The sequence below is a fragment of the Palaemon carinicauda genome, chromosome 19 (genome assembly GCF_036898095.1).
Source record: "Palaemon carinicauda isolate YSFRI2023 chromosome 19, ASM3689809v2, whole genome shotgun sequence".
NCBI classification, from domain to species: domain Eukaryota; kingdom Metazoa; phylum Arthropoda; class Malacostraca; order Decapoda; family Palaemonidae; genus Palaemon; species Palaemon carinicauda.
In genome coordinates, this window is record NC_090743.1 from 125,210,210 (window position 1) to 125,232,000 (window position 21,791).

Sequence of the window (21,791 nt, forward strand, 5' to 3'; positions counted from 1 at the left end):
CATAGGATTGATGCGAATATCTCATTGCAATCCCTTCTTCTCGGTCAATCAATTGCCTCTCTGTGTCTTTGTCTGTCTGTCTATCTGTCTTTCCTGACCATCTCTGATATTGTTATGAGTTTTGTTAGAGTTAAACTTCTTGCCCCGTAATTTGCACAATGCACAATATTTAGCTAGATCTCTGTTACGGGGTTCAGCAACCCCAGATTTACATTCAGAAGTTTGAATTGACGCAAAGATAATAGCATCATCTGCTTATGCAACAATCTTGATTTCTCCGCAAACCACATTGTGTACATGCTATGGAAAGTATTGGACCCAGAATACTACCCGAGGAACACCAGATATCACATTCCTGTACTATACTCGCGTGATAAACAACCACAACGGTTATTGAAGGAAAAATTTTGTACAATTTTCCTTCTCTCTCTCTCTCTCTCTCTCTCTCTCTCTCTCTCTCTCTCTCTCTCTCTCTCTCTCTCTTGTATATATATATATATATATATATATATATATATATATATGTATTGGCTATTGATTTATTCCGTGGAACGTGGATTTTCAACACTAATAATAGTACCAGAGTTATGATATACATCTTTATTGCCTAGCTTTTGGAAAATCTATTTCCTTCATCAGAGCCTTAAAAATAGATACTCTGTATAAATATGAGTTAAAACATAATTTGATAAATATTTAAAACGAACATTCTAAAACTATAATAAATAAAAGGACTTAAACTATAAAATTAATCTAAATACAATAAAAATTCAAAGGGCTATCGCTATAAAGTTCCACAAATTAAAATCAAATATAAGATAACTCTTATGTTATCCGGCCCAGGTTTGGTTTGAGTTGGTGTTGGCATATCGCCCAGGGCCCAAAGGGCTGCATTTTTAGCATAAATGTCATGAAATTCCAACTAGGGTTATTTGAAATGCCCAGGGTATTAAAGATGTAGGACAGTTCTCCCAAAAAATGAAGTTTGTGTTATAGTTCCTGGTGTTTTTGTCATATCAATTCAGTAACCCCCATTTCATTTACTGTATGTGGTGAAGCAAGTGGCAAGTCCATTAGGGCAATTATTATCATTACTGTTATAACTGTCTTTGGAAATCTATGCACATCCATATGAAACAATCTAAAAAGATAATTAACTAAAGAAAAATTCTATCCCATAGATTTGTTCTTATCAGTAGAAAATAGAAAATACAAAATCTGTACTGCATTCAAACACAACAGAAGCAAATACATGATTGCAGAGACACGACCCATAGTCACAAAGGAGTGGTCGTCTTCAGTGTAGTATGCCAATTTCTAAGCATTGTTACAATTGAAAATCAAGTTTGTAAGGTATTTTTGTATGCATAAATATACCACATGAAACCTGCAAAACTGCACCCATAACAGAAAAATCAAAATAATGAATGGTAAGTTCATTAGTCACACAGGAAGCATCTTTTTCAATTGAAGAGGTAAACTACAATCCATGTGATTCAGTATCATCAAGCTGAGGGTCATTGTAATGGAGGATGGTCTGGAAATGAAGAAAATGTTTGTTCCCATAAGAGAATGTCTAAATCGATGGGTGATTAATGATATTTTGGTTTTATTTGGCCATAAGTATATGTAGGTTTTTCTTTAATTGACATTTAGTAATTATTGCATTAGAAATATTTATAAAATGTACATGATTCATATACTCTTGCTTACCTGAATTAGGGCACAACCCTGACCCTTCATGCTAAAGGAGACATTAGTTGGAAGGATTGGCAGAGAAACCTCCTGTTGTAATAATTTATTAGATTCTGTCATGAAGAATGTGTGGTGGAAATCTCGAGCCTGGACTGCAACATCCACATTCAGGTCATCCTGGTACTGTGATGACTCATAAGCAGATAGAGCTTGCCCGATAAATGATTTCTGGGATAGAAATATTTTATATTAGGCTTTACAATCTTTACATCTGGCGTTGAGGATTGTTTTCCACTGTAAATTCAGGAATTGTATTGAATAGGTGGTGTTCTTGCTTATTATTTACTGGGAAGGCAACTTCTTTGGATGTATTATATTTCCTTATTCATGTCTTGAATCTTAAACTTAGTGTACCATTCACTTACTGTTACATTACGTGTATAGAAGATACCACTTCTAGGAGGAAGTGCCCTGACCAATTTATGCAATTCTTGCTCATAAGTTGAAGGATCTATGGCTACCATTGCCAAGATGACAATTGCACTTGTTTCATCACCATATCTGTAAAATTCTGTGAATGAAAGAAATTATTTCATAGATTAAATTTGTGTAAAACTTCATCGGTATTAACTTATACTTTCAATTTTATTTGCAACAGTTTTTACACCATATGAATTTATCAAAGTTACTAGATAATGTAGGATGTGGTCTTTCAAGTGAGCAAACTGAAATACAGTTTTGGTATTAAGCAGAGTAACTGGTTTTTCAGTTAAGAAAATTCCTGTACTTGAAGTCTTACTCTTATTTCCTGAGTCTGATTTTATCTCATGCAAGTGAATCAAGGTATCAGTAATAGTAGCTTCTTCCATCAACTGGTGTAGCACTGCACGGGCCTCTGGGATTCCAGCAAGTGCTAGAGTGTAGGCTTTCAAGGCCATCGTGTAGTAGTCGAGAGAATTACTTTGGTTGAGGCACCTCACACCCTGTTGCACTGTAGGGTGTGAAGCCGACACTCCTGATTTTAGGAGAGCTATGAGGATGTCTGCTGTCAGTGGGACTCGTGAGGACTCTTCATGACTAGGATCTCCCTGTGAATTTATTTTAGATTTTTATTATGTGTTGGTACATATTTCAGTTATGGTGGGGGTTTCAAAGAATGTGAGTGACTAAAGACGCTGGGATAAGAGAAATATATATTATCCCATCTTATCTATGTGAACCTCAATTTAGTGACTTATGTACTATACCTACAGGTATATTTTAGGTGATTTTTTACTTGATCATCATATTGATCTGATGCAGTTTTCAATTAATCTAAAAAGATTAGATGTTAAAAAGTACATTACAGTTAACTATAGGTCAATGCTATATGAAAAAAAAAAGAGCTAGATTTGTAATATCCTAAAGATTCTCCCGTATAATTATTTCTTTCTGATCAAACTTAGTTACCTATCAGAAGGGGAAAATCCCTTCTGCATCTGATGAGTTGAGAGGCTATTCTGTATTCATTGTTTTCTGTGAACCACCGAATAAATTTTAGAATACCTAAATATATTTTTGGATTTTTTGCAGCTTTTAGTGTCTATTTATAAACAACTTTTTTTTTTAGATAATATTAGTTTGTATTGATAAGGATGCTACCATGGGACTTTGATCAATCAATCTGATCCCAATGTTGACCCAATAACGTTTCTAGGCAAGCTTTATCTAAACGAAATATATGTACTTACTGTGGTTTGACCATCTTCAATGGATTGAGGACAAGTTTCATTGCCATAATTATTGATTAGCCATGAAGTGGCTGCATTCAGGCTTCCATCGTCAATCTGAAACAATTGGATTTTATGTGTATTTTAAGTGGGTATCTATCAGCCAGATTGCAGGAAGATGCCAGAGCTATGGGGGATATAGTAATTATGAAAATATTGTAAGTTTTTTATCCCTATATTTTCCTAATATATTGTAAGTACATCTATTGAAGGTAATTAACTGAACTAACCGGTATGAATTCCTTTGCTTGAGAAAAGATCCTTAGAACAAGAGCAGTGAGCGAAGTTGAGCCAGAATCATCACCATTGCCAAAAGTACTGAAGGAACCATCCAAACGTTGGTATACCATCTGGCATCGATATCCTGCAAGAAAACGTTGTAGAGAAAATAATGCATATCATCCAATATTGTGTTTTGGTGTTGCAAGTTTGAATTTAGTTATAATTTGCTTCAAATTTGTGCTATTGTTAGATGCCTTAATAATGGGAAATAAAAGTGTTACTGAATCCTTAATTAAAAGGTTTGGTTGAGGTACCGAATTCTTCAAATGTACTTCAGACCAAGTTGATGTACAGATATAAAGTGTCTTTTGTCATACCATCATTGAGAGGAACCACTGGCAAACTCCTAGAATATTTGCAAGGATGTATGCTATCTAAACCTGAACTAGGAGACGCGAGGAAATGGTAGTCGTTTTGCTCATGTAACTCACCTATTCTCATGACATCAAGAAGCTTTTCTTTTACTTCTGGCGTCTCTTGTTTTGTAGTTTGTAAGTACTTTAAGATGAGTAAGTGTCTGTACAACTCCATTATATTATCATCGTAGCATTTTTGTCGGTCCGAAATGATGGTTTGAAGATGCTGTCATCGAGATGGGAGTTATCAGTATTGTGGGAAAATTCATTCGAATTTGTATAATTTTGAATTAAATCTTATGAATATTTTTTCATGAGATGAGTGTGAAGAGTCTTTTAGTAAGGCAGAAAAAGTACTGTTTAGAAGCCATTGTTACTGGGTAATAATTGAAAGTAGTATGACTGTACTAACTGCTTAGTCGTACTTTAGGGAGCTAAGATGAAAATGGTTGGATTGAAGACAGTGAAAAAGACTTACCTTTAAAGGTATGACAAACTGTTCTCCTACAACACTGACCCATGCCCTTCCAGATCCCTCCACCATTCCTGGGGGTATGGTCAGTTCTGTTGTTTCAAGGGAGTCTTGTCCTCTTCCTAGTTTTGCAAGATGAAATAAACAATATTTCACTTTAGTTAGTGTTGTAATACGTGATATAAGTTCATATAAATCTACTACTGAAAACAAATGAATTTGGTTCAAAGTGATATATAAATTTATACATAAAATTACTCGAATGTCAAGCATATATATAAATATATATATATATATATATATATATATATATATATATATATATATATATATATATATATATATATATATATATATATATATATATATATATATATATATATATATATATATATATATATATGATTGTACCTCTCCCTTATGTTTTGAATCTCATATGGAAGTTTAACGATTTCTCTAGTATTTAGTTCAAAAGTATTTTTTTTTTATTAAATGCACAGTAAAATATTTTTGAATACCGAAATGCTGATACTTAAGAACTGAAAGTTAGCTGAGTTTACCTTTTGCACAGATATATTTTCTCCAAGTTTCTTCTCTCAAATAACCGTCTCTTATTACTTGTAGTGGACTCACAAGCTCATGCCTATAAAAGGGAATATTCTCTTATGGATAAGACGTACATATGAAAATTCCATGAAAAAAGAAATCATAATTAGAATAGTCCTTTATATTTCGTAAAAAATCAACATATATCAAAAATTATCTTTATAACATATTTTGTTCAGGAAGACCTTTGAAATAGTTTTTTTACCTTTTGTCGATATTGAGAGATTTATTTCCACAAGGCAAAGAAGTTTCAGTGTCTATTGAGGCCCTGACTGTAATGTTCACTTGTCCAATGGTGATAGGCCTGATTTTGATAGTGTGGACATGTCTGTCTTGGGCTCCAACGCAGGATAGTCTTTGGCCAGCTGGTAAGCCTGCATTGTTTTCCCCAATGAGCTCATATTCAGTGCTTCCTTCCAGAGTAACTCTCACCTATTAGATATGATAAGTAGTTGTAGTAGCTATGAACTTGCAAGTTATTTTGAGAAAAGTTACAAATAAGGAAATGTCATTTATTTATGTAATTGTTATAGATTCAATCAACAAATCTATTCTATTCTAAACACTCACTGGCAGGGGTTGCTGAAGGTTATTGAAGACAAAGATCTTTACAGGCATATCTTCCCCTCTCTTGATTGATGGAGGATGCAACATATCTAGATTGAAGGAAGTGTAGGTGGTGAGCGAAGAACTTTTTGACACTCCAACACCTACATGTGGATGGACGCACACGGCAGTTCCAATCCATTCGGTAAAGGTTTGTGGGAGCTCAACATCCTGTTTGAGTATCCCAGTTGACCTTTTGGGGGAAACGAATTTAAATTTCAGTTATTATATAAAGAGATTATATTCGTGGTAAAGAGTTGTTGATTTTCTTTTATATAAAGAAAAATAGAGAACGCACACTTACGGAACAACTGCTAGATTCCAAAGCCATGTTTCATGGAAGTTTGTTTCTGATGAACTGTAGCTGCTGTAGGCTCCTCCATTACTTGGATCGGAATACGTCCGATAATCTGTAGAAAAATGCAAAATGGGTTTGAATTTTAACATTTTTAGAAATATGCAGCAGATGTAGCCAGTCCCCCAACGGAGATTCTCTTCTCCCTTCCACGGACTCACATCAGCCAGGGAGGCTTAATGATAGACTTAACTTTCATTGCAGAGGATGTATTTGTGATACACAAGCTATTACCAATAATTGTAGAAAAGCAACAGTACATATTGGTGTAATCTCTTTGTATGAATGTCAGAGTTTCAATAACTAACCAGGATGTTACTTAATTTTTAGATAAAATGCTATTTATGTCCAATTTAAAAGTTGCTAGTAAACCAACAATCTAATTAAATTGATCCAAAGTTAATTTCTAGATATTATCTTCCCTTTGGCAGTCAGTCATTCCATCAGAAGACCCTGGCCCTTTTGGTTATTTTGGCTCGATTTTCTAGTTTTTATATATTAATGTCAACAGTGTTATTGTGATTTTGAATACAATTTATACCAATATTTTTTTAAGGGTTTCTATTAGCTGCCCATAATAAACACCCACATTAATTAAATGACTGACTGTGCTAAAGAAGGTGATGAATGCAAGAGTTGATGGGAGAAGTACAATAGGAAGGCCAAGGTTATTGGAGGATGGATGTGAGAGAGGCAACAGAGCGTACTAGAAATAGGAATGAATGACGAGCGCTTGTGACGCAGTTCCGGTACGTCCTGCTGCTTCCTTCGTTCGCTTTGGATGACCGCAGAGGTAGCAGCTGTAGGGGATTCAGCATTATGAAGCTTCATCTGTGGTGGATAACCGGGGAGGGTGGACTGTGGCACCCTAGCAGTACCAGCCGAACTCGGTTGAGTCCTTTGTCAGGCTGGGAGGAACGTAGAGAGGAAAGGCCCCCTTTTTTCATTTCAATTTGTTTTGATGTCGGCTACATACCAAAATTGGGGGAAGTGCCTTGGTATATGTATGTATGTATTAATTTTCCCAAAATTTAGAAGAGTGATAAAGAGTCCCATTCTGTGGCAAGTAGGTGGTGTGTATCACAGCTAGGTCCTTAGATCCCAATGCCTGCCATACCTTCTTTAAGTAAGACTTTGATAGCTTGAAGTGGCACATAGAGGGACAATTTGGTAGAAGGGATTTGATTGTGATGGAAAGATTTTCACCTTGTATTTCTAGAAAATACTAACCTGCAACGTATAGTGTTGGATTTTAATTTAGAAAGGAATCAAGTTGTTTAGTCCTTTTACTATTGAAGTGAGGCAGGTTTACATGAGTGGCGCCAATGATGAGAGATGCAACGAATTTATAGAGCTTTTGTTAAACTCAGAGTACCTAATACAAATTTAAAGGAATATATCTATGTCTTCCCTGGCCTTTTTTTGTGTATATATAAATATTATGCGGATAACAAGTAAATATCAATTTAAGTCATTTGAGTTCATTACTTGTATGTATGTTATTATAAAGAAAGACGTTCTGTCCTTGGGCAAAACATTGGCTCAAGTTAACAATAGGAATGGCTCAAGTGTTTTCCATCGGTCAACAAGATTAGCTTAGTGATTCCACTCTCAAAATGCCAGTTCTGTAATTACATCTACCCATTCTAATGTTTATATTGACTTTATGAGGAACACTTCTGGCTCACTTTCAAAATACTTTCATAGCAGTGTTGACACCATGTTTAGGTTAGGACAGTACTGTAAATTTATGTTAGTCAGGCATTGATGTGCTGGAGATTCTTACCTAGATTGATGCATGGTCTGGTTTCTAAGGTGAGGTCGGTGAAGATGTAAAGTCCAGATTGCTGTGAAAATCAAGGATTTTTTAGAAAATTATTTTTTTAATAATTTAAGAATAGTCTCAATTTTTAAATTATTCCATAAATAAAGTTTCATTAGTTTTACTTTTAATGTTTTACTTACATCAAACATATGAAGAGTATCAATGTAATCAGTGCTGTATATGGATATTGTGTCATCTGGAAGGTAGGAAAAATTATATTCTAGAGGATAAAGATGTATTTTAGATTTACATTAACAAAGAAATGAAATGTTTTCAATGCATTTTAATTATGTAGTATCATACATCTTTGGTTTGCAACCAAAGGAGTAAGGTATGCCTAATCGATGACGTAAAAGTATATAGAATGTTACCAATTTTTGTATGAAATCTCTACCATACCGTTAGGATTTTCTGCTTTCAACCTCTCGCAGTATTGGTAGTTATTGACCTGCGTTGACCTCCACGGATACTCGTTGTAATTAGGGTCACTCAAGAAGAAGCTGTCAATGGTTTCTCTATCTCGTCTGGTTGTCTCCAAATCTACTCCTGTTCCCAGAACACCTGTTGGTCAATGAAAACATAATTTTGCCCTCAAAAAACAAACAATTCCATTTTACTTTATGTTCATATTTAGCCTTATTGGGTAACCTACTTACTCCAACAAAATAAATATTTTAAGATTATAAGATAAATAAGAATAAATTTCTTGAATATCATTTCATTAACTTATTTTTAGGTGACTCAAAAATTAAATAATTAATACAGTATTCCTGTCTTATTCTGCATTTGAAGGTAGTTATGAATGAGAGCTTTGAGGTTTGGGCTTCTATTTTTTACAATAGATACAATATTTTGAATAATTAATATTCTATATTCATCATTGGTAACTTTATACCATTTATATTTTCACTGTATCAAACAATTCCAGTATCGAGGTTTTATGTTAAATATTTAACATTGTATATTTTATAAATATTCCTGATATTCAGTGTAAAGAGGGAATTGCTATATAACAATGAATTGATACGAAAACAGGGAGTTAGCTGTGGCTACAGCATTGAATTAGATCAGTTGAAGACAGTTGGTGCTGTAAAGGTTGCTGGGCAAAGGATAGTATGACCCTAATAAGGTTTAGCAACTAACCGTAACTGCATATAGAGCCTGGGGTCGTAGTGATCGTCAGGGAGTTTACGAGTCCTGGCTGGGCCCTGTTGGTGAACCAGGCAAAATCTACTTTGTTAGGGAGGCACTTTTCAACAGTTATCTCCCTGACATCAGAGACCACTTCTCCATCAGCTCTTATGTACCATACTAGCACCTGTAATAATAGAATATTAGAGGGTTTTAACAAGGTTTTACCAGTTTGAATGTAAAATTATTGGATTACCCGTAAGTGACATTGAATGTAGGATTATTCCTTACCTGTATCTTTGGTGCTGCAGTTAAAGGCAAGGTTACTGGGATGTTAAGAATACCAGTGACAGTATCTGCTGGTGCAAGGGGTAGGTGATCCATGAAGAATTCTTCTTCAAATGGCAGTTCGGAGGAAGTTAATTGATATTCTTCTGACTTGAAGTACTGTATTTTTCCTCTTGACATCACCTGTGGGTTTGGAAGGAAGCATTAGTGATGATGTCAGCTTGTGAAAATCGAAGGTTATATTGCTAACCAAAATAGGTTTTAATGGGCCTTATTACATCCACGAGACTTCATTTGTTAGTAGAAAACCAAGTTCCCAATAGTGTAATAGAGATTTGAATGACATGTGTAATATCACTTTTATAAAAAAGATATGGATTAGTTTCTTTATAAATGTTACCAGAAGTATTTACCTGAACATTTACAACAGCAGACCTTTGCTGAACAGCTGCAAACAAGACTTTAAGTGTGAGTCTGGTTTCTTCTCCATTGGAACAGTTGATAGTCTCCTCTGGAACATGAATGACTAAGGAGGAATTGGATGGAGAGTAATACCTTTTTGTAGCGAGTTCAAACGGCCTTTCATTTAAGAATGCTCTGGATACCATGTGTTTCATCTGTAAGTAAAAGTGATAGAAAATATACTTTAGGCATTGCCCATTATAAAGTAGGAATGATTGTCTTCCCTGTTTTTCTAGTTATATATACAGAAGATTAACTGAATAACATGGATTAAGGATAATCTATACTTACCACTACTCTCTGACTGTTGGGGTTGGTTAAATAGAGTTTGACAATGCCATCTGATGGGGTAGTGATGTTATTACAAATATGTCCATGGCAGATCTCAAGAGGTTCACCACTAGCAGGAGATCCATCTGGCAATTTAGCCAATACCTTGTGAAAAATCAATCAATTAGCGAGGAATGTTTACAATTCACTAGAATTATACAACAATTAAGTTATTCAATATCACACTAGGGTCAACTTGTTTCTCTTTGCACACAATACATATTAGGTAAATAATGAATAGATTGTCAGTAATTGTAAAACTCGTATGCTATACCTTGAGTGTGAAGGGCAAATTAGGTTTCATAAAGTCATCTTGATAAAGGGTTTCAAAACGCACGTTACTCGTTTGAACTCTGATTACACTTGTTCCTTTCTCAACTTCCCCACTGGCCTCATCAGTTATTGTTGCTTCAGCCCTCAATTTTATATATGTTACATTCAGCAATTCTAAGATCACTGGATTTGACTGTTATGTCACTACAGCCAGAAATCTGAAAAGGAATGCTCTCAGTAAATGGATTTTGAGAAGTGGAATTCAAAGGAATTTGTAAAAAATTAGGTTTTAGAATTATGAATTTATTAATTATTCCGCTAGTCTAGCAAATAATAAGATATCGAGAATATAGAACATTCAAATGGGCTATAATTGCTCATGTAAGCTGAGTGATAAGGTATTTAGAGTTTCTTATCAATCAGGTGGAATCAGTTGATGTGTACTTCAATGGTGTTCTCATAGGATTAGAATAAAAATATACCACATACTTACAGTTGTATTCATCTTGATGACTGCTCCACAGCTCGACCTATGATTGTTGGTGACCTCCCAATGAATATTACCTTTGACAGGTTGACCAAAATGGTACCTGTTATATACAAGGGTAAGAGAACTTTTACTAAATTGAAGTCAAGCTCAGATACATACAGTATAAATGTATTTTTTTTCTAATGGAAGAAATCATGAAAATTGAATAATATTTTTAGTTCTGTTAACTGTAAATTGTCTACTATAATGGGTCAATATTATATTTTAGTTTTTCACTGACTGAGGTCTATGTTCACTATTCGTTTTCTATGGTGCTGTAAATTGGTCAGTGAAAAGAAGCAACCTACTTGGCACATGCAGTGAAGGTGAAGCTGTGTTGTGTGACAAGGATGGAGTTAGGTGGCTTTACATCTACCTGGAACCTTGGCTTGACGTATTCTCTCACTGTAAAGCGTTCAAATTCATATTTACCTTCTTGACTCTTCACTGTGATGTAGTAGCGTCCCTGTTTATTGATATATTAATATCAACGATCAGCGAATGTAAAGTTATCCGATTTTTAGATAAGATTGTAGCACTATTTTAATTGTTACCAGAAATATGAAGATTTGAGTTTCACATTTTAGAATGTGATGATAAAACTTTGTCTTTTTATTTATAGCATAGCCTAATAAAATATAAAGCTTAGAAAAGAAGAAATTCTACTTTACCTCCTCATGTTCATCGGTGAGTTGAAACGATAAGTGGACCAAACCTTTGGAGTTGTCGACATCTAACCACTGGGCAATTCTTATGTCAGATGGATTGGTTATGTATATCTCTTGGTACTGGAAGATAAGGAAGCTAATGAAAATTCTAAGCTTCGACATGAGGTATAATTTCAAAACAGATTAAATTTTGTATATTAGTCAACAAAACATTCCCATTTTCCTTGAGCTTTCTAAAAGTAGCTACTGACCATAGCAAATTATACTGTAATTGTAGTCCTAGCTTGGTCATTTTGAGTAAATTGTTTAGGAGATGGGGAGGGCTGTCGAAAGGATAAAGATTCCTAGGACACCAGGAATCAATGGTATTACACAGGATTTGATGCTACCTTTTATTTTGGGAACAGGCTTTTATGGAAGTGGTGAATGGTGCATGATGCAGCTACTTTTCTTTTAAATATATATATATATATATATATATATATATATATATATATATATATATATATATATATACACATAAAGAGAGAGAGAGAGAGAGAGAGAGAGAGAGAGAGAGAGAGAGAGAGAGAGAGAGAGAGAGAGAGAGAGAGAGAGAGAGAGATATGTATATATAAATATATATATATATTTATATATATATATAGATATATAAATATATATATATATATATATATATATATATATATATATATATATATATATATATATATATATATATATATATAAGTATTAAGAACCAGAGAAATAAATTACAAATTGAATCGTTCACTCTTGTGCTTAGAACTGACGTTTTCAGTGGAAATCTCCATCAAGGGACCAGTGTGTAACAGGACTCTGAAGTGGACGGTTTGGCCTGGTTCGTATAAGGGCTTGTCTGTCTGTACAATCATCTTTCTGGCAATAGCCTGACGGGAAATAGTCCTATTATAGTTTACAGGAAGACCATCAAGTGTTCCATTTATATGTATGATATCTCTTCCTTCCTGATGTAACATTGAGTCTTGTTCCATTTGTGGTAGAGTTATGTTGGTGCAGAAGTTTTGGTTACCTGAAAGGGATGTGTAATGTAGTGCCACTTTGTTTTAGGGTTTATTAAGTTGTAAACCTAAGATCATAATTATCTACAGCTAGGCAAGAAAAACATCGAGTTATCAATTTCATTAACAGAGTATATCAGGACACTCAGATCAATAGACTTTACCTTGTAGAACCTGTATTGATTCCTGCATCAGGAGACTGGTGTCCGTATTTCGTTGATTTGCATAAAGTGGGCCATTTTCAATACTGACAGTTATTTCCCCTTGTAGAGCCTCTGGGTTGGTCACCTGGACACAGACCTGCAAATCCCCTCCTGGTAACCATGATTTGGGGACTGTTATGACGTGGCTCCTGGTTTTGTTAAATTAAGATGATTAGTTTTTCTGTTTATATTCTTACATTATTCTTACTTGACTACTCTGCTCGTTATGACCTACTTATTATGAGCTAATAGATAATAAATGTGTATAAAAAGTATAAAACCAACTTTTCCTTTTTAAACTTTGATACTTAGATTATTTACAAAACACACAATAAGAAATGGGTACTGTAAAGAAAAAAAAAAAAAAAACTCGTTGATTGCTGTGGCACTTACTTAAATCTTATTGTTCTCCATACACTACAAATGTTTTCTCATTGTTCCACATTTTCATGGGAACAATGAATGTGTTCAGAAGAGGAAAACTGCTAATAGGTGTCCTACTAATGATGGACTAAAGATCTAAGGTGAAAAGTGAGGACGATTACTGAATTGATGATATAAGAAAGGATAAAGGCTTTAATTTGACTTTTCAAAGAAACTGTTCTTTTTTGTCCTCGAATGAATTTTGAAACTGATTCTCCGTAATATTTTTCCTTTATTAGAGTTCGATTAGCTGATTCTATGTGGGATAAAAAAAAAAAAAACATATGCTAATGTATCTTTTAATGGGAATTACTGTTCTTGCTACTTATTTTCAAGAAATTAATTGATATAAGATCATATATGGTGACAGAAAGACAAAGGAAAGACATGCAGTTTATAATTTGAGTGCCATAGTTGGAGCACTTGACTGAGTTAATGTAAGAGTGATTTGGCTGGATTGTGTTAGGTTAGGTTAGAGTGGGTTAGTGGTTAGGTTATGTTGGTTTATAGTCAGGACTAAACATACATAGTCGATAATGTTACCAAGTGACTTGAGTGACTGTAATTTGGGCTGAAGATAAATAGAAGAAAGATAGAGATGATGAGAATGGATTATGCAATGGAAGATGAAATATCATTGGATGGAGAAAGGATTAATGAGGTAGAATCATTTAAGTATTTAGGAACTCTGATCTCCAATACAGGGTCTTTAAAATTAGAGTTTAGTGAAAGATAAACATTTTTAATGTGTAAAAGGTATAACAGTCATTAACATAAAAACACAATCTTAATGTTACATTTTAAGAGTCGCTCCAACAAAATTATTCACATGTATTTTATAAATAATTGCTAAGCGCATGGTAAATGTTACTGTGTTCTAATATCTTGTAATTCAGCACGATTAGTGTTTTAAAAAAGCAGATTATATGAATACTTCATGTTTGTTTGTTAATGATCCTCAAATTCGATTACTTTACAGGAATCAAATACAAAATATATTTCCCAACTTCAAGATTAATTCTGAAGAACAGGGTTTATTTTGAATTACTTAGAGTTGTCTTGAGCGCCAAATAGTTACTCCTACAAACTCTGTTAGTTTGTTTTTTTCATGTGGTTCGAGTTTGCTGAGTAGTTAAATAGCCAATTGTAATAACCACTTGAGTAATATTTTCCGTGTGCCTTGAGTTTACTGAGAAACCATATAGCCAATAGTAATAGCCACCAGTCTATTGTCTTCCCTGTACTTCAAGTTTGCTGAGTGACTAAACAGCAATATTAAAAACCTCCGGAGTCAACTATTTTTTCTGTGATCCAAGTTTGCTGAGTAGCTAAAGAGCCATCATAATAATCACCAAATTCAATTGTTTTCCCTGTGATCCAAGTTCACTAAGTAACTGAACAGCCAATTGTAATAACCACCGGAGTCAACTGTTATCGCTGTAATCCTAGTTTACTGAGTAACTAAACAGCCAATTGTAATAACCACCGGAGTCAACTATTTTTTCTGTGATCCAAGTTTGCTGAGTAGGTAAAGAGCCAATTGTAATAACCACCAGACGCAACTGTTTTCCCTGTGATCCAAGTTTAATGAGTAACTAAACAGCCAATTGTAATAAACTCCGGACGCAACTGTTTTCCCTCTGATCCAAGTTTGCTGTGTAGCTAAAGATCATATCGGAATAACCACCTTAGTCAACTGTTTTCCCTATTATCCTAGTTTACTATGTAACCAAACAGCCAGTCCTAATAACCACCGGAGTCAACTGTTTTCCTTGTGATCCAAGTTTACTAAGTAGCTAAACTGCCAATGACAATAACCAACTGAGTCTATTGTCTTCCTGTTCTCCAAATTTACTGAGTAGCTAAATAGCCAAACGTATTAACTGCCGGAATCTATTGTTTTCCCAGTGTTTCTATTTTGCTGAGTAGGTAAGTAGCTTAAGGTGTTGTCGTTCACTCTATTCTGACTCATAAATTTGCATCCTGCGTGCGTAGTTTTATGTAATAGACATATAATCCATGAGCTGGAACTCTTACAAATGGATAATGGTTTATCAAGATCATTTTACTAAATTTGTGGTTATCCATGCATTGACATCTAAGCGAGCACCTTAAGTAGCATATCAGCTACTCTTCTTTTTCTCAGAGCTCCATCCACCCTGTAGAGCAATACTTGTAGTGAATTCACAGCTGAAATTATTACAGATAAAATGCATATGGTAAAATCTAGTTATTGTCCATGGAAAGTCAGGCCCCTCACAAAGCCAGTGTTCCTTAGAACGTGGCAATGGCGACATCAAACATTTGCTTGTTGCTGGACGGGAGACAACGAAGCTGAATTTATGTAATTCCAGGAAAACTTCAGCTAAAATGCTGGTATTAATCGGACATCACGGACCGTTGTGTTGGGCTTTGAGGTCAAAGTTTGTTTAACTTCTTCCACATTTCCTAACGATGTGATTGCTCGCATGCTAACTGGAGAAAACTATTGCTAGTTTAATAGATTATGGTGATTGGACATTTAACATCACCACATCCTAATTACTAAAATTACATGTTATAACGTTGAAATATTAAGTTTATAATTTTTTTCAACTAAATTGGCATCGCTTACTGATTTCATGTAATCACCGTTCTACATTTCAGTGATTACATGAAATCACTGGAATTTTTAGTGTTGTACTTATGAATGGTCTAGGTGATTACAGGTATTCACTGAAAAGTTGTGATTGCATGAAATCACTAATTGCACGTCTCTCTCTCTCTCTCTCTCTCTCTCTCTCTCTCTCTCTCTCTCTCTCTCTCTCTCTCTCTCTCTCTTTCCAACCCAAATATGCACATTTAGAGCCCAACTACAAAGAATGCATCTATAATGCCAGGGGTTGGTGCTGATATGGGGATAATTGCAGGTATACACACAAAAATAAATATGAAGGCGAAAGAGCAAATATAATAGAAAAGTTGGATTTTTTAATGGCGGAATTCCGGGAAATGAAGAAAAGAACATCATATCAGAACAGGAAGGAAGCATGGGAGAATCCATATTATTACCAATATTGAATAATGGGGATGAAACACAAACCATAATAGTGATGAATGCATAGGGTTTAGTCACGAGTAACTCTAAAAGGAAAATAGAGTTCTCAGAAGAACTAACCCAAATTGAAAAAAATAGATATATTAGATATAAGTGAAACATGGTATTCCCAAGAGACTGTCAGTGATGACCAGATAAAGGGTTTCCATGCTTATATATTAGAAAAAAAAATAGGAATCAAGGGGGAACCGCAATATATGGAAGAGACATAAATCAAGGAAAAGTCTATGAAAAATACAGCAACACAGAATGTGAATTGATTGCGGTAGAATTTGAATTTGAAAAACTAGTGAATATTGTAGTTTACAGACCCCCAAATACTAAGGACTTTGACATAATAATAAAAAAAATAGATGATATATGTAGAAACCATAAAGACTGGAATATACTCCTATCCGGAGATTTTAACTTTCCTTTCGTGGATAGGAAAGAACGGATAGAAGAAAGTGGTTGTATGTATGCATATAAAAAAAGAGAGTAATAGTAGCGCAGAAGATAAGAGGCAATTTGAAAAGCTTCAAGATATGCTATTAGAACATAATATGCAACAAATAAACCACATTCCAACAAGAAAGGAAAATGTCCTAGATCTAGTATTTGTGAATGAGGTGAATTATGTCAAAGAAATAATAGTGTATAACACGGGAATTTCAGACCACAATGTCATAGATTTGATAGTCCATTCCAAAGCAAGTGATCGCAGAATTAATAAAAGCACAAAACTTTGGGAAGGATATGGAAAATATAATTTTTACAGTAAGAATATAAAATGGTCAGAAATAAACGAAGAACTGAATAAAGAATGGAAAAATGTATTTGTAAGTGATAATATACAGGTAAATACGGACATACTGTACAAAATACCGGAGAAAATTGTTGAAAAATATGTACCGAAAAAAAAATAATAAACAAAAGACGTGCATACCAAGACACAGAAAATTAGAAAGTGGAAGAAAAATCTTGCAAAAGAAAAAAAATGTGTGGAAAATGATGGAAATAAAATGTAAGATAGAAAATGCAGAACAAAAGATTATACAGTCGAAAGAAAATGAAAAAAGGGACTTAGAAGAAAGGACACTTCAAAATATAAAAATAAACCCCAAAGTACTTTACTCCTATGCAAAAAAGATGAATAAAGGGAGATTAGAAATAGGCCCTCTAAGAATTGAAGGACGGCTAACGAATGAAAAAAAGGAAATATGCAACATATTAGCAGAAAAATATAAGAGTGAGTTCACGCCAAGAATTGCGAATGAGAATAATGAAACAGAAATGAGAGAAGAAAATGTTGAATATCTAACGGATATAGATATTAATGAAGCAGATATTGTCAAGGCTATAAACGAAATTAAAAAGGGATCGGCAGCCGGACCAGATGGAGTTCCAGCGATTTTGTTAAAAAAAAACTGCAAACACTATCGCGAAGCCACTTGCAATACTGCTAAGACAAAGTGTATATATGAGCGAGATATATGTTAAACATAAATTAGCTAATATAACCCCTATCTTCAAAAGTGGATCAAGACTAGAGGCAAGCAATTATAGACCTGTTAGTGTATGAGAGGGTAATGAAAAAGAAAATAATGAATCATTTGTTTAAAAATAATTTGTTTAATATAGGTCTACACGGTTTTGTGCCTGGAAAAAGTACACAGACCCAACTGATAGCACACTATGAAAACATATACAAAAATATGATAAATGAAAAAGACACAGATGTGATCTATCTAGATTTTGCAAAAGCCTTTGACAAGGTAGACCATAATATATTAGAGAAAAAAATGAGAAAGCATGATATTGTGGGAAAGATAGTAAAATGGGTAAAAGAATTCCTGCAAAACAGAAAACAGATAGTGGTTGCAAATGATGAGAAATCAGATGAAGCCCAGGTAATATCTGGCGTGCCACAAGGTACGGTTTTAGCTGTACTGCTGTTTGTTATTATGATCTCAGACATAGACTGTGATGTTGAAAACTCCGTAGTGAGAAGTTTCGCCGATGACACAAGAATAAGTAGCGAAATTACTTGTGATGAAGATAGGAACTCACTACAAAGAGATCTAAACAAAATATAAGAATGGGCGGAGATAAATAGGATGGTATTTAACTCCGATAAATTCAAATCAATAAATTATGGAAACAGAGAAGGAATGGTATATGCATACAAGGGACCTAATAATGAGACAATCACAAACAAGGAAGCAATTAAAGACCTTGGTGTAATGTTAAATAGGAATATGTTATGCAACGACCAAATAGCAACACTGTTGGCTAAATGTAAAGCAAAAATGGGAATGTTACTCAGACACTTTAAAATAAGAAAAGCTGAACACATGATTATGCTTTACAAAACTTATGTACGTAGTACACTCGAGTACTGCAATGTGATATGGTACCCACACTACCAAAAGGATATTGCGCAAATAGAGAGTGTACAAAGATCCTATACTGCTAGAATAGAAGTTAAGGACCTTGACTGGGAAAGACTGCAATTTTTAAAACTATACAGTCTAGAAAGGAGAAGAGAATGCTACATGATAATACAAGCATGGAAGCAAATAGAAGGAATTACTGAAAACATCATGGAGCTAAAAATATCAGAAAGAGCAAGCCGAGGTAGATTAATAGTGCCAAAAAATATACCAGGTAAACTAAGAAAGGCGCACAGGACATTAATCCACTACGCACCAGCATCAATAATGCAGCGACTATTTAATGTGCTGCCAGCTTGTCTAAGAAACATATCAGGAGTGAGCGTAGATATGTTTAAGAATAAGCTCGATAAATACCTAAGATGCATCCCAGACTATCCAAGACTGGAAGATGTAAAATACACCGGAAGATGCATTAGCAACTCTCTGGTGGATATACGAGGTGCCTCACACTGAGGGACCTGGGGGAACCCAAACAAAATATAAGGCAATAAGGCTCTCTCTCTCTCTCTCTCTCTCTCTCTCTCTCTCTCTCTCTCTCTCTCTCTCTCTCTCTCTCTCTCTCTCTCTCTCTCATATATATTATGTATATATATATATATATATATATATATATATATATATATATATATATATATAAATATATACATACATACATACATACATACATTCATACATACAATGATGATAGGTCAGACTACTCGGTGTATGCGTAGCCAAAGAAAAAAAATGAGCCATAACCAGAGATATGGATCCAATATGGTACTGTCTGGCCAGTCGAAGGAGCCAATAACTCTCTAGCGGTAGTTTCTCAACGGGTGGTTGGTGCCCTACCACCCTACCAACAACAGTTAGTCATAAAAGGAAAATTTCCCTTTTGGTCTAAAGATACCCGGAAAGACCCAAAGGGAGAATTCTATATTAAAAGGTATTTGTTTCCTTTGTGAATTACTCAATATATATATATATATATATATATATATATATATATATATATATATATATATATATGTATATATGTAAATATATATTTATATATATCAATATATACATATATATATATATATATATATATATATATATATATGAATATATGCATATATATATTTATATATATGTATGTGTATATATACGTATTATATATATATATATATATATATATATATATATATATATATATATATATATATATATATAGGTGTCTGTGTATGTGTGTATATATATGTAAAGTTATGTGTGTGTACGGTATATATATATATATATATATATATATATATATATATATATATATATATATATATTTATATATATATGCATAAATATAATATATATATATGTATATATATATATATATATATGCATATATATATACATATATATACATATATATATATATATATATATATATATATATATATATATATATATATATTTATATACATATATATATATATATATATATATATATATATATATATATATATATATATATATATATATTATGAAATTGATGGTAAGATACTTGTGGTTACATAACTTGTGTATGAAAGCGTACTCACCCAGAAGAAGTCGCAAAACAGATCAGAGCAACGATTGCTCTCAGAAGTTTTGATGTACGACCCATCCCGGCACAGTTCTAACGCACAACAAGTGTCAAGCAAAATGCTTTCTTGCTTGCTCCTCCCAAAGGGTAGAGGCCGAGTCCTTATATACTGCTAGTCCCCAGCAAGAACGGGTTCCAGAAGTGATGCTGGATTCTGCCGCACAGAGAATTTATATTGGACCTCTCTGGGTCATCTTAACTAAGGCAACCCGTTAGAGAAATTTAGGAAACACTTTGCTTTCTCATTTCTTTGCGCCTTCTTCTATCAATATCAACAAATTCGCAATAATGCATATAGGAACATCATCTGCTGCCAATCGTTCGCAAAATGTTCAATACATTAAAATCAAATCCTATTTAGCAATAATGACTCTAGTAATGTGAGTGTAAATATTTGCCTGGGCCTTAAATGAATTACTTTTTTTTTTTAAATTAGAGTCATCCTTGCATGAATGCATGTCTTTATTTATTCATATAATTGCAATTTATCTGCGATATATAAGATTCAACCTCCTTGTCTTGAGAGGATTTATTTTAGAATGTTATGCTTTCTTTGATTGAATCACTATTCCCTTACCAGTACTTAACAGTGGTAATATATATATATATATATATATATATATATATATATATATATATATATATATATATATATATATATATATATATATATATATATAATCTTAACCCTCATCAGTCGTTGGTAATCCCTCGCATTACAAGTCCTCAGACATGACCTTACACACGCATCTGTTTATTATTATTATTATTATTATTATTATTATTATTATTATTATTATTATTATTATTATTTTTATTATTTGCTAAGCTACACCCCTTGTTGGAAAAGCAGGATGCTATAAACCAAGGGGCTCCAACAGGAAAAATAGCCCAGTGAGGAAAGGAAAGGAAAAATAAAATATTTCAGGAACAGTAACATTAAAATAGATATTTCCCATGTAAACTATAAAAACTTAAACAAAGCAAAAGGAAGAGAAATAAGATAGAATAGTGTGCCTGATTGTACCCTCAAGCAAGAGAACTTTCATCCAAGATAGTGGAAGACCATGGTACAGAGGCTATGGCACTACCCAAGACTAGAAAACAATGGTTTAATTTTGGAGTGTCCTTCTCCTAGAAGAGCTGATTACCATAGCTAAAGAGTCTCTTCTACCCTTACCAAGAGGAAAGTGACCACTGAACAACTTAAGTGCAGTAGTTAACCCCTTTGGGTGAAGAAGAATTGTTTGGTAATCTCAAGTGTTGTCAAGTTTATGATGCAAAAGTTGGAACTGGTATGGTCACCTGATTGAATTCTTTTCTTTTTATAGAAAGTGGCATTATAA

At 33.7% G+C, this 21,791-nt stretch overlaps 1 pseudogene; it reads right to left on the bottom strand.

The window, feature by feature from the left end:
• Window positions 1-758: 758 nt before the first annotated feature.
• On the bottom strand, window positions 759-20,546 carry LOC137658824 (alpha-1-inhibitor 3-like; annotated as a pseudogene).
• Window positions 20,547-21,791: the final 1,245 nt, after the last annotated feature.